Source organism: Gambusia affinis, linkage group LG05 (genome assembly GCF_019740435.1).
Source record: "Gambusia affinis linkage group LG05, SWU_Gaff_1.0, whole genome shotgun sequence".
Lineage (NCBI taxonomy): Eukaryota > Metazoa > Chordata > Actinopteri > Cyprinodontiformes > Poeciliidae > Gambusia > Gambusia affinis.
Window position 1 is genome coordinate 19,558,356 of NC_057872.1, and position 14,944 is coordinate 19,573,299.

General features: G+C 37.9%; 1 protein-coding gene across 5 annotated transcripts in view; it reads right to left on the bottom strand.

The window, feature by feature from the left end:
* LOC122830522 (glutamate receptor ionotropic, NMDA 2D) overlaps positions 1 to 14,944 on the bottom strand; it is a 109,895-nt gene that overhangs the window by 80,134 nt on the left and 14,817 nt on the right. For 4 of the 5 annotated variants that reach the window (XM_044115880.1, XM_044115883.1, XM_044115884.1 and 1 more), the window contains exon 2: positions 10,139 to 10,250. The gene's annotated coding sequence lies outside the window, so the exon portion shown is untranslated. The remainder of the gene's footprint in view (positions 1 to 10,138; positions 10,251 to 14,944) is intronic. The other variant, XM_044115885.1, reaches the window with a different exon arrangement.

Here is a 14,944-nt window from a genome sequence, read left to right on the forward strand (position 1 = left end):
AGGGATGTGAAACCAGTTGGAACCATCCAGTTTTTAGTGCCACATCCACCAGGCATACCAAGAGGCAAAATGGGGACAACTAATAATCTCAGCATGATACAGCAAAAACAAAGGCAATGGCTGACATTTCTTTAAACCTATGATGCCATTTTTAAATAAGAAGGTAGAAAGTAAAGTTGAGAACGAGTGATAGATATTTAAAAATGGTCTGTTATGACATAAAAATATATTTTGTTGTAATTGAAATCTTTACTATGGAATCTTAAGATATTACTAAATTACCTCTGAGGTTAATAAATATATAAATTTGTATTTAATGGAAAACACAGCTGTGGAAAAAAACTTGTATTTCTAATTTTCCTCATTAACTTATTGTTAATGACTTATGTTAAATGTTTATTTTGTCCCATCCTTTTTCTGTAGCAGAGACATCTTTACTGTGGTTACACAGAGCAGAGCATAAAAGATTTATCAAAAACTAAAAAGAGAAACTGTTGAAGTGTTTTTTTAATGACTTTTGATTAACTATCAGCGTTGCTGCTCCGAAACAGTCACACACACACACACACACACCTACCCCCCACACATCCACACACAGCTACTTCCACCTGGTTATTACCAATCTGAATGTTTTGTGATGGAGTGACGATGCCCTGGGGACAAAAATAAACGGCTGCTCATTACTCTGCTCGTGCACTGATCTATGGTCAGTTTTAGGACTCAGTCCACATGGCAATAAAAGTTAGGGTGTAGGCGTTGGAGCCAATCCGCTTGCCCCGTCCCAGTGATTAAGTTCCAGGTGTTACAGAGAAACTGGCGGCCCGCTGTTCCTGTGTCAAATGATTTGTGATAAGGGAGCCGTATCTGGTTTAGTGATGCGTTTGCTGTTGCTGCAGTGGCATTAATAAGCCAGATACACATCACCAATTCATATTTTCTGCCACGGTGAAATGGTGAAACTAGCTGTTGTGCTCTTCATATTTCTCTTGTTATCTGTATTTGCCACATGCATTCATCTTCATTTATATTCATCAATCAATTCATCATCACACGCTCTTCTCCCTTCCCTCCTTTCTCTGCTTGGGCTGCAGTCTATGGAAATACTGGAGTGGCGGCATTACAGTTTATGAGGCATGTGATGGTATGCGTCGTCACTGTATTTACCAAGTCCGTATTGACACGCGTTTGTTGCATACAAAGGCTTACATTGTCTGAGAACACTTACATAATATTTACAGTGTGGGAACATGGATGTAGGTTGGATGTATTGTTCAGGCACATTGCTTTAGTGGTGTGTGTCTGTGCTTGACTGTGTGTGAAAGAGTGAGTAAGTGTTATTCAAAGTTTTATTTATGTTTGTTCGTGGAATCTGATGTGACTTGGTTCTTTGTCTTTCTTTAGTTGTGGATTTATTAACTCTGAGCCACAAACCCAACAAGTAACTTTGTGTATTCTTACAATCTCATACAGAAACCACACAAACATACACCAATAAGATGTGCAAAGGTTGAGTGGAAATACAGTTGTTTTTCCCACTGGCAATTTCACTTTCTCTTTCTTTGCTTTTTCATTTTTGTTTTGTTTCTTTGAGTGTAGCTGTATTTTTAACCAGAAGAGGCCCCGTTATTTAAAAAATGTAGGCACATGCACAGATACAAACAATAATAATATTCAGCCTGACCTGTTTTTATTTTACATAGCCATATTATATTGTCCAATTTTTGTGAAAATCCCTCAAAGTTTCTGTTTTCACAGAATGCCACTCAACATGTCTCCAAAATCTTTACTTTTTTACGTCTGCATGTATTTGGAGACTTTAATCTGGCTTTTAATCTTGCATATGGAGTATTGTTTTGGAGTGGCCTCTCAGCCCATGTCAGTAACTGTGACTTTCTTACAAGATTCATCTACCATCCTGACAAGATCTTTAGCTTTTGTTCTACATACTGATATGGAGACTTTGAACCAACTTGTTTATGTCTGCGAGCCAAAGCCTTTCTGAATAGCATGATGAGCAAAGGTAACTCTAGACCACAGTATTTATATGCATTTCACATACATATAAAGACTCTTTGCATTTATGCTAATGTTACATTATTAACTCTAAATCTTGTAAGTAACATATTTAAGAGCTTTAAGTTATTAGAGAAATGAAACTCATAGGATAAAAACTAAATAAATAAAAGCTTGGCTATAAACTGAAGACTATCTGCATCAGAATGCTTATTCGTTACAAATACATGCTCAAACAGGAACTGTTTTGACATTAACTGTCAGTTTGTACATGGTTTATTGGCATCCAACTGTTTTGAATAGCAGACTGGTGGATATGTTTCTAGGAAATGGTTTTAGTTTTCGAGAAACGGAGACTGTCAAACATGAAGAAAGGGATTGGCTGGAGAAACAGGTTTAGGACAAACCGGTTTAGGAGAAATTGTCACGCTCAATGTCTCAGGTGGTAATTACTTAGTTTGTAAAAGTGTAATTTTTTACAGTTTGCAACCTCAACGCAGTCAATAAACTTAACAATTGAATAAAATAGTTTAAATGTTAGTATTTTTATTATGTTTTTTGGATGTGAGCAAAAACATGTAGACTTTGAGACTGAAGGTCTGCAAGACTCTCAGAGGGGTGGTGTCAGAGTCACAATAAATCTAAAACTGAAGTTGGCTTTTATCACTGCAGCATTGAAATCTGGTGAAAACAATGTTGAGATTTTTTTTTTTTTACAATTTACATTCTGTTTCCACTCAGTGAGACTGGCACCTTCCTCCATCTGGCATGCATTTTGATAAACAAATAAACCCTTCAGGGAGTTTCTACTCAGTTACATGTTCAACAGTTATCTGAGAACCTGCTTTTTCTTCTGCAGTGTAGTAAAAGCTTGATGGTTTTCTGCCCCTAGTTGGATCATGTGTTGTTCACAATAAAAACACAAAGGGGTTTTCTTTGGTGAAGAAGTGTGAAGGTCTCACATTACCTTATGTGCCAAGTGGTTTGTTAGAAAGAGCCATCTGGAAAAGATGGAATAGAAAGTGTTTTAAAAGGGCAGACTTTTTCTGAAAATGCTTGGCAAATGATTGGATAAGCCATCTGTTGGTCTTCTGTCACAGCCTGGCTTCAACCAAGGAGAGCAGAGCCAGTTGTTAAAGTCAAACTCTCTCCAAATTATTAGAAGAAAAACAATGGCTGCTTTTGCCACTGAGATAAAGAGGAGTCCGTATTATACAACACTGATTAAATAAGAAATGTTCACTCATTCTAAGGTAACCAATGCAATCAAAGCACCTGCAGTAACTGCATGTGAAGGCTTTGGTTTGCCCTCATAAGGTTCCAGAGATTGTAACTAAAATACTTTGTCTTTGTTGTACCCGAGTGTAACACAGTTACTACTGGTAGTAACTGGTAATCCCCCATAAATATACAGCACTAGTGGCAGTATTCCCATTTGTGATTTCTTTCTGAGAACTTGTCAGTCATCTCCCTGAGATTATTAAAAATCTGTGCACTGACGAGCCATCAGATTATTAAATCTTTTGGGTGCATTAATACAGGCTCTCATTAGACATTTTCCTAACTCAAACATATCTGTATTCCAGTTTGAATTTTCTTTTTGCACCAAATATTTGACAGGTAAGGTGGGTTCACTTCTCTTTTGTTTGATAGAGAAACGTCACTAATTTTTCTCTTATCGTCAATCTTCCTCCAGCTACAGTGGCCGACAGGTACAAGCATGCACCAAACAGGTGCAAAGTGCAACAAATAATTGTTTTGGAGTTTGCAGACTCCAAAACACAAAAAAAACAAATGAAACAGAAAAATGCTGCAATCACGGGAAATAGAAACAAATGGGAAAATGTTGCAAATAGCAGAAACGGCAGGAAGGATGAAATGCTGCGAACTTGCTCTACAGAATCAAAGTGCTCCAGGCCACTGGGGGGAATCTGGAGTAGGTAATATTATGTATGCAAATAGGCTGCTTTTCTATAATATTGTAAAAGTATTATACAAAAAAAATATTGTCACAGACCTTATCTTCTACCATCCTGTTAAATAATGACATCCTCTCTTTTCTGACAATATGCTCCAATATCATTTGATGGTTCACTGCCCTATGTGGTCTTTGAATACTTCATTTAGTGGAGCAAGTTTGCAGCTGTAGAAAAAAGGAGTCATTTGAGGAATCCTTTTAGCCCTACAAGGTCAACATCTGAGGTAGCGGCCTGGCCAGCCAAGTGGGAAGGTATGAAATGTAGTGAGAGGGAGGCTGGACACATCTTATAGCTGACCTTAAGGAAGGAAACAAACTAAATGCCAGGGCTATGCATGTTCATTTGAATGCACTCATGAGTGGTGTTAACCTTGCGGACTTAATAGTACTGGGTTCTTTTATGTCAACTTTAGCTGAGCGCAGCTCTTCCTGATATTGTTTTCTTAAAAAGTGAATGACAGTAAAGAAAAAAAAAACTTTTTTTTTCAGAGAAGATTTCTAATATCTTTCCTTACAGCCAAGAGCTTGGCGACTACATTGGAAGCCTTGGTAATCTGGGGGACATTAGCCAGGGCAGGAGTGGCTAGTGTGAGGCTCATGAGCCACATTATCTGTCAAAGTTCTGATTTATACTTCAATTTGTAGATTATTTTTATTTTGAAAAATATCAACTTCCTCCTGTTTCTTTCCAACAATAACGCTCTATGCGTGTCTGCAGCTCAGTTACTTTAGTGAAGTTTATGTCCATGTCATTATGTTAAAAATGAACCAGGATTTTTTCAGAGGAACCCCGCAGGTGGCTGCAATTAAAAACAGTCTTAATAAACACACTGAGTTCATCCTCGTTTCCAGTAAAATTCAAAAATGTGAATGAGAATATGTTTTTTTCCAATTTGGCTGTATGAAAGTAATCTGTTAAAAATTTGTTTTACAAGAGAGAATTAAACAGATGCAAATAAGCAAAGCCCAGATTTAAAAAGCTCAGTGATAACATTATCAACATGCAAGTTGAAGCATAATTCTTCGATTTTAGTTCAAAATAAACAAGATCTGGTTAATATGAGAGGCACTGAACTGGATAAAAGTCTTAAATAAAATTAGAAATAATTAGGTGAAGTGGGACAACAGCAACCAGCCACTGTTGGTGACCATGAAGGCTGAATTCAGGCTGGGAGATGGACATTTATGCTGACCAAAGTGTTGCACTGTCTATCTGAGGCCAGTCTCCCTGCTGCTTCGCTGTCAAGAGATGAAACAGGTGCTGTTTAATGTACCAGCATCTGAGGAATCAATATTCTTCATCAATATCAAACTGAAAAAGGAAACACTATGTTGTTTCATTGTGCATCCTTAATTTTTGTAGAATTCAAATGTCTTAGAGGTTTATTATTGTTAGTTGTTGGTTCCTCAAGTCCTAAAGGAAGTGCCTCAGAGAACCAACTGATCTTTCAAAACATATATTTATCTTCTTTGAACTGTAAACTCATCCCCCTTGCATTCACTTTGAATTTAGGGACTGACTATATTTTTTTCCCCTTTTTTTCTCACTTCCTTGCGCAAGAAAAAAAAAGGAAGGGAGAGCGGCAATTGAATTTCCTCCCAAGGTGTGGCGTGGAATATGAAAAAGTGCAGGGCCACACTGTACGCAACCTTGATCCATTCCCTTGCCCTTCCCTCCACTGTCTCCAGCCCCCCTTCACTCCATTCCAGGAATAAATTATTTCATTTCTGTTCGGCCCACAGAATTTTTATTCCTGTCCGTGGTGCTTGGGCCCCATCCCCGTGGAGAGAGTCCTGATGAATGTGTTGGGCTCACACCCTCTGATCATCCCAGCTCTGAGCGCCTTTATATACATGCTCGCTTTTCGGCTGCCTCCAGTGCTCATAAAAATCCGTTCCTCCCCCCCTTTGCATTTTATACACCCCTGATACACAAAGGAATAAGGCAAGCTATAACAGAGATTTGGATCTTTTTCTCAAACACAAGCTCTTACGAGACAAAACCACAATTACTCTCTCCACTTTAGAAATGAGCTGGCAACATTTCTTCTTATCCAGATTAATGATGACATTTAGGAACAGTGAAACGTTTCAAACAACAACCATTATTCATCAAAGAATATAGTTTTAGCAACGGACCTGGTGTATGGAATTCAGTGAGATAATAAATATGGTGAAAATCTCCGAATGAATAATTCTTTTTTATAATTGGAGCCTCAGGACTTGATTACAGGAGGAAGAAGCCTGACATATGTCCATATGGGTGCAGTATGTGTGTGCATGAGTTTGGAGGAATTAATGATGGCAGTTGCAGCGTCTCTCATGCCAAGTTATCATGTCAGGGTGCCGTGTTGATTGGCATGTCCTGGAACACTGTCTGGAGCCCCCTAACGATGTTGGATAAGCCCCCTGACTGCTGTGCACATGTATTTTCAAGATTGGAATTCGATGAAGATAAGCAAACGCTGTGTTTTCATCCAGGTCACCAGGGAATTCACTGCAAGTCTTTAACACGGCATAAAGCACGCACACACACTACAAGAAGCCACATTCCCCCCTGGCAGGAGGTCCACCAGTGGTATCAATTAAGAAGTTGGTACAATCGATGTCTTAGCAGCAGCACGATACTCAGCTCCAAGGAGATTAAACTAGGCTTACATCTTGGCAGAATGTAGCAAGTTTTATAAACCAATCATATGAAATAAAACTCAGAAAAAGATGTTGGCCCAATAGCTAGCCTGCATCCTGTCTGCTGCACTGGCATATGGCTACAGTTTGTGCTCTAATGCATTTTAAAAACAGGGGACAGGGACGGCATGTGTACTTTCTGTCACAGTTATTTTTCTCCTCTTATCTTTTTATTTTGCAAGGCTAAAGTCGGGCTCAAATACTTCAGGTTTTTGATGATTGGACCAAAACAGAGATCAGAGGCGTCTAGCGGGTTTGTCGTGGATAGCGAGGAGAAGACAGAAAGCCAGGAGATCTGGACGTACTCAGAGAGGTTCTGGTACTTACTACTCTTGATGACTGTACAACACTGAGCTCAAAAAGCAGTCACACCTTATCCTCCCAGAATGCTGAGTTCATCATTTTAAATCTCACTCCAAAGCTTTACCTCTTAACCTGCTGTGAGATAAAAAAAAAAAAAAAAAACCTTCAGTGTATCCACCATTTGCCCTCCTCTTAGTCACTGCAGCCACGAGGTGTCCATCCCTCGTAGGAGAGAGGTTATCAGTAAATCCAAAGGCATAGAAGAGCAGATGCAGCATTAGCTTTATTGCCCTGAGTGAAGTTGCCCCCCACCAACTTCTTTAAACGCTTGTGCAGCAAAAATTACTGTTTGTGCCACTATCATTTTAAAGATATTAATAAAAGTTTCCAGAGGGTAAAGGTCAACCAGTTACCCCTCATTTACAAAATGAAACAAATTTGGTGCCCATCAAAAATTTTTTGAATAAAATAGATCGCGACCTATGAAAATATGTTTTTATACAAATTACGACAGCACAAACTGATGATTATGGCCATGATCGGCTACCAGGCACAGTCACCTGTAGCTGACCTTAGCCCACAAATTGCAGAGTAATAGTTTGTTTCTTTTGTGCCGTACACTATAAAAGATGCCCTGCCCTGATTGGCTTTTGGAGACATACAAACATATTCAAATATAATGACAGAGACTTAAAATATAAAGTGTCCTCTTTTGAAGATAACAAGGTTTTGAAACATACTGAGCTAATAGAAACACATAACTCTTAAATAAATACTGTAATTTATATTCATCATCCATACAAAAGGAAATGTGGGTTAACATCAAGGGCTTTACCAACAATGAATTTCTGAGAATAGCAAACAAATGACAATAAAACAAAAAGCACATTTAATTTTCAATTTTCATAAAAAAATTTCTGACCTTCCTCTTGGACTGAGAGAAATCGTCCAGTTTCTAATGCTAGAGGCAAAGTACCAGATCTAAGATCTAAGATCTGTATATAAGTTTATGTAAACGTATATACAGATAAGTAATTATTTATTTTTCTTCTTTTGGGTTTGTTGAAAGGTTTTTACCTGCTTCTGGACCAAAGGTCAACATGTTCTGATACACATTAAATAAATGGAGAATGAAATGAAGAGAACTGCTTGGTCCTTTGAGTAAAACCCTGCTGATTAGAGTCTGCATCAATTCATCCATCCCTTCTCAAGTGGGGAAGCTGCACAAGTTAAAGAAAGAACTTGACAGTAGAGGTCTAAAAACTAGACCTCTAGTTTTTAGTTAAGCTCCATGTCACATAAAGATCTGGACCACAAACAATAGGTTTGTAATTCTGGCTCATGTAAAATGCCACTACCCCATTTATATTTATAATCTTCACAGTAGAGCCATTTAATTTGTTCAATGTTAGATCTCAACTTATTTCTGTAAATGAACTGAAAGCCTCTTCAAATATCCTCTGAATCTGTCTAGCGCAAGTATTTCAGTTGGACAAGTCTCAGCCGAAAATGTGTTTTGTTAATCTATCCAATTATTTATCTATTTGTCTATGCCACACTGATAAACCTGTTCCACAGTCTAACCATATCTCCAGTATATCTAATTTCCCACGGTTCCCAATCTCATTCCATATCTCCATATAAGGACAGTTTGGGAGTGTTTGTATGTTGCACTGAACCTTCTTGATGGTAACCTGGTTTTTTTTTTTGTTTTTTCTGTAACCAAGTTGCTGTGTATTGCAGACTTCTGCCCAGGTCCCTCTTGAAAATGAGATCTAGATCTCAACGGGGTTTACCTGGTTAAATAAAGAAAATAAAAAAATCAAATCCCAGATTTCTGCTCTATAATCTGGAACCAGACAGATACAGGATTTGTACAGTTCAATGTACGTTTTACAAATCAGGCCATGACAAAATGTAACTTTGTTTATAACAGCACCTAATAACTTCGCATGCCGAGTCTGGTTTGAAAGGTATCCCTCTTCACTCCTCCATATATAGTCTACCTCAAAACTCCTCACATAGCATGACCTACAATGACCTACACCAAGCTTTTTGGTGACACTGACATTTATTGTCATCAGCCTGCGAGTGAACCTTTATCCTTGGCTTGAGACCCTACCTTGAGATTGAAGAGCTGGTAATGCAGCAGTGGCAGAAAGCCCACCAGTTAATGATCTGCTTCTTCCTTTTTTCTGCTTTATATTGCTCCTCAATGTCACTGCATTGAAATATAGCCACACTCACTCATGCACACACACAGTAAGAGCTAGAGACATGGAGGTCAAAGAATACCTCACCAGTTTTTAAGAGAGAGACCATTCATTTTTCACTGAAAGACGTGAGGATGTGAACAGCATAAGGACCTCCAGGAAGTCACTTCCAGTTTAATCAGCACCAGCTCCTTCATCCTGCAGGATGGGAAATGAGGATGAGCAGCTCTGACCTGCAGGAACAGCTTCAAAGTGCTTCACCATGTACTCAGATAAATTTTACCTATAGGAAAAAAGACTAATGTCAAAAGTGAGGAGGAAAAGTGAGCTTCTTTTGATTTTTTTCACTAGTACTGAAATAAAAACAGAGATGTTTGATTTAAAAAAAAAAATTTTAAAAAGTGATACTAAGGAGAGTGAAGGCATGTTTAGATAGCGTTATTATACTCTTAAAAGATTAAACACAAACACCTGCAAGCAAAACAGTTCTGGAGTCTAATTAATGGTGACAAATCTATGGGGAACTTTCCCAAGAACTATATAAGATTAAGGCCTTTTTGTTCTTGCATTTGCACCACCAAGAAGAACTCTGAAGTGATGTAACAGCATGCAAGCGAGTGGCATAAAGTCACTTTTGAGTTGTGTTTGCTTCATTTCATAAGGTTCAGCAGAGCCTGGATCTTAGTTTCAGTTCATTACCCTTTTTAATGGCAGTTCCAAAGGGCTGCCGTCCTTTTCTTGACCAATCTGTGTAAACTCAGGTACTGATTATCATTGTACACAAGGTCACTGGTAATGCTTGTTCATATAGAGTACCTTGAAATAGGAGCTGAAATAAGGACTAAAACTGTCCTGATTCGTAGCAGTTTTCATAAGAAATAGTGTGTTTTTATTCAAAAGGTTTCAAACGATGTTTTTTTTTTTTTTTCTGGTCTAAATGTACCTTATTATTTCTGAAGTTTCCAAGGAGTGCTCATGTGAGAGAGTCAGTGAGTATCCCCACCAAGAAGAAATGTTGCTGAACTCCATCACCTCTTCATGCTTGAGCTGTCAATCTAGAAAACACAGGAAAACATAATATAAGCAGCATGACTTCTCAAGACCCCATTATGTGGTGAAGGCATCTAAAGTGTTATTATATGTCAGTGCCACAGGAATAAACAAGCTTCTCCTCCATGGACGTGGTTAGCAGGCTGACAAGTCCAGTCAGAAGCGACAGTAACAACAACACCACTGCTGTGGTTATGTTGAAGAGATTCAAAATGTATTTTTTTTCTGGCTGTTATTAGAGAATTTATTTTCTAACTAAGCCCAGAATTTTTGTCGATCCCTGATTAAAACACAGGCTGAATGTAAAATAAAATCTACTTACCTTAACCAAACCAGGCTGCGCTGAAATTTTGTAATTACAATTAAAGGCTTAATGGGTTTCGGAGAGGTTTTTTTTATTTATTTTTTTTTAAATACATGCAGAAGACAATTATAATCTATACATGTAATATTTCAGGTTTAAAGACGTAAGGCTGAGAAGTCTGCAATCTATAACAGATATGTCTATAAATATGTATTAATGTCCAAATGTGGCTGAAAAGTTGTTGGGCTTAAGGTATTAAAATGCAAACCAACTGACATTTCCTGTACATTTCCATAAACAGATGCTGTTTGCACCTCACCACTGTGCAAATTTATTTATATTACTCTAGATTTAGAGGTATATGTTTTATTACTTAGAGGATGTGGAGGGGAGGGGTATTTTTGCATTGTGGACCACAATGGTTACTGAAATAACTCAAAACTGACAAAAGTAACAAACACATTTACTGAAAATTAATCTTTTAATTGTTTTCAAAAGTTATACAAATAAAACCTTAAAAAATAAAATCTAATGTTGCATGTAAGCAGTTTCACTCCCAAGTCTTTACTTTCTAAAAGAACCTTTCACTGCACTTGCAGTTAAATTTTTGGGGTATGTTTTACACAATTATGTCCACCTTTGTGCAGAGTTTTCTTCTTAAAACAGCTTAATCTCAATCAGAATTGACAAAGAGCCTCTGTTACAGCAATTTTCAAGTCTTACCACAAATTATTCAATTAGATTTCGGTCTTTGATTGGGCAATTGTAATTTAAAAATTTGCATTGATGAAAACCATTTCAATGTAGCTCTGAATACAAGCCTGCAGCTGTCACGATCCTGGGTTGTTTGGTGTTCCCACTATTTGCATTTGGATTTCTTTATATGTGCCCCGACTTAATTATTAGTTTTCTGTTTCTACCATCCCTGCTTTATTTTAAATCAGTCTCCTGTAACTACTATTCAGTTACTTGTGGCTAGATATCACTCTTGTTAATTATGATTTTGTATTTAGTTTAGGTTTTTATTATTATTATTCCCTTCCCTGGTCTTCTCCTGCATCTCTCTCCACTCAGTCTGTCAGCCTGGTCTCTCCTCCAGCTGCACTCTGTTCAATCAGCCACTTTTTCTTTGTTCAGTAATCAAGCTCCCCACTATTTAAGCCACTCACCTTCAGTCATTCCCTGTTGGATCATTCTGTTGCCTACTTCAGTTCTGTCTGTTGGATTTTTTTTTATTCTCTGGCCATCACATGTCTTCTCTATAAATAAGTTTGTCTTCGGTTTTCACTTTATTAAATATTCACCTCAACAAAGATATCTGCACCTGGGTCAACTGCAAACCAAACTCCAATTCACACTAATCCTGCTTTGGTCTATCACATGAAGTCCCAATAAAATTAAAGGGGGAGAAAAACTGAATATTGTTACAATGTGTTGAACAGATAGAAAGACGTCAGTTGAGGGTCTGTGTTCAAAAGGAGACATTTTGCAGTGAACTACTTCTTGAGTTCAGCAAGTAAAAGGTATATAAAGGTTAGTCAGTAAACCAACAAGGCAGCCAAATATCTTCTTTTTTTAACTTTGACATTTAGTTTCAACATTTTAGACAATATTCCTATTTTAAGGGACATTTTAAAAATGTTGCATCATAACACTTTTGCACAGTTAAACTGTAAAACGCTCAGAAAAGTCTTGAAGTACAAAGTCCTCCCTCGTGTAAAGAAAAAACTAAAGGCAGCCCTTTATGATGTTGCTTTCTTTCATATTAGATGCACAGTCCTGACAGTATTCACAATGAGTGTGCACTGCTTTATATGCTTTTAGTGTACCTCTTAGATGTAGGACCAAATCAAACTATAGAAAAGTTCCCTACTCTTTTATACTTATTTTGTTATTCTTTGGCTTTGTGCTACGCCGCGACAGACATTTACATGTTTTGCATTTCGGTACAAATTATTTGCATTTGTCTTCTCACAGAGTGGACTGATTCAATGTTTGCAGTGTTATGTATCCGGATACAAATCACATGTAAATAACATACGCTGCATGTGATGCCAAGCGATACTTGTCAAGTCACTTCTATATCTTTGCATTCTTTGTAAATAGTTCACACTGACTTTTCAACCAGGCAGGAAGAAAAGTCTGTCTTTTCTGCCTGCCTTTTTTGAGAGATTGAACAGAGATTTCTGTTCAATCTCTCAAAGAAATCAATCAGGAAATCTATTTTACGTTTAGCCCAAGTCAGCTGAGAGTCTTGCCAGTTTGCCCCCAGATCAACCTTTAACCACAGTTAAATCATCAAACAAATCTCGGATTCACTGCTGAATGTGCATCTGAGTCTCAGCCAATCAGTCTTTAAACTGTGATGCAGCGTGTGCCGTCAGAGTCAATGCGAGTCTGGGGAAAAATTCAGGCTGAGATTCAGGGAAAGCACACCTCAGCTCTCTGAAGTGGCTTCCCTTCTCCAAACACTGATCTGATAAGATAGCAGCAAACCCCACCAGGAATTTATTTTCACCGCTCTTTCAGTAAGGAGCTGATGATAGGAACGACACGTGGAGAAGAGAGAGCTCCTTCAGCTCCATCTCTAGACAGCCAAAGAAATACGCCAGAAAGAAGGAATCCAGGCCCGCCTGTTGGTTTTGGGCCACCAGCCTGAATCAGAGAAATCAAAACATCTGCTTTTCCTATTTGATGGTGAAGTAACAATATGCAGCAGGCAGCAGCTGAGCACCCCATGACTCAAGGACAGACACGAGTAAGATATTAGGACTGCTTCGATTCCACTACTCATTGACTGAGAGTGGATTCAATTAAACCCAGCTGAAGGTCAGGAGGGAATACAATGTGAGCGAGTCCGGGGCTTTGCTTCATGGCAGCTCTCTTGGCTCAGGTAATGTTTAATCCAGTGGCCCACTCTGTGTGACGGCCATTCATACACTCAGAGTGAACTGAAGCGAGCTGAGAAGAAGAGGAGGAGGGGGCAGCGGGTCCATTTGAGGAGGCTGCTGCCAGTTTGGGCAACAATGACGCAGGGCAGCGCTTCTCAAACTTTTTATTCCGCTGCGACACCAGAAAATATAAAAACGCTTCCAAGCTGATGCATTGCAAAACTCTAGAACTGCAGGAATCCTTGGGACATCTCTATGTTATTAAAAGAAGTACATAGAAAAGAAATTGTCACTGTATGATTGGTTGAAGTTTATAATTTAATTACATGTCACAATTTCCAAAGTGTGGGAAGATTACTGGTAACTAAAAGTTTCCCTGAAGATTTCCATGAAAGCCCTGAAGCCTTTGGTTATTTTTTTTGTTTTAAAACAAAGGCTAATAACTTAATATCTTAACTGTCTTTATAGCATTTCAGCATAGCATTTCAGAATCAGCAACCATTTAGATACATACCTTAACACTAAGATTTCTAAAATCAAGGGCTGTTCATTTTGAGACAGAGACAAAAAGATCAAAAGTCCTTTTCTCCAGCAGTCTGAATGTTTCTGCCTGCACAAGCTGAAAATCATCTGTTCCTTCACGTGAATATTTTTTTGGTATCATCATTACTGCCTTCTTTAAGCTAATAATAGTTAATCTGGCCAAAGTTCCTTATATTTGCTAAATGTCAGAACCTTGGCTAAGAATTACTAACTACGGTATTTTCTTTATGTCATTTAAAAGATTAGGTTTATGTCCACTAAGATTTTAAGGAACTTTGGAAAGCTCAGATAAATATGTCAATGCTTTGTAAGCTTCTGATTAATTCACATCAATGACAAGTCTGACTCATCCATAGCTCTTGTGTGTTCATGCTTTAAGATGTCACATTATTCCAGGGAACAATAAACAGAGTAGGATTGTCTAGACATCATACCGTTCAGGATGGAAAGAGTTATGTTTTGCTGCAGAAGGGATTGGTGCACTTAACAAAATGGGATACTTAGGAAAGAACGTTACAAGGAACTTATTGAAACAATATCTCAAGACATCAACCAGAAAGTTAAAGCTTGGGCACAAATATGTGCATATTACCAAACTAGCTATAATGTAGCTAATATTTTGAAATAGACACAAAGCTCTCTTCACAGTCCCTTAAATAATTTGAAAATGTGTCTGAGCTAGAAAACATATAAACCTGATTCAGTTGCACCAGTTCAGTCAGGGTGAATTGTACAAACTTCCAGTAAGTTATTTTAAGAACTTAAATTTAATTTATTTGACTAGAATAGCACACATTAATCAACATTAGTTCAATTCATGGCAGTGTAAATATGAAGGAATTAGCTTAAGAGCTAAATTTCATCTTTTGTCCTAAGATACGGAAATACAAAAACCAAAACACTTCACTAAAGGGTTCAGAGGATAGAACACAGTACACATAGTTCTACTAAAAGAAGCAAA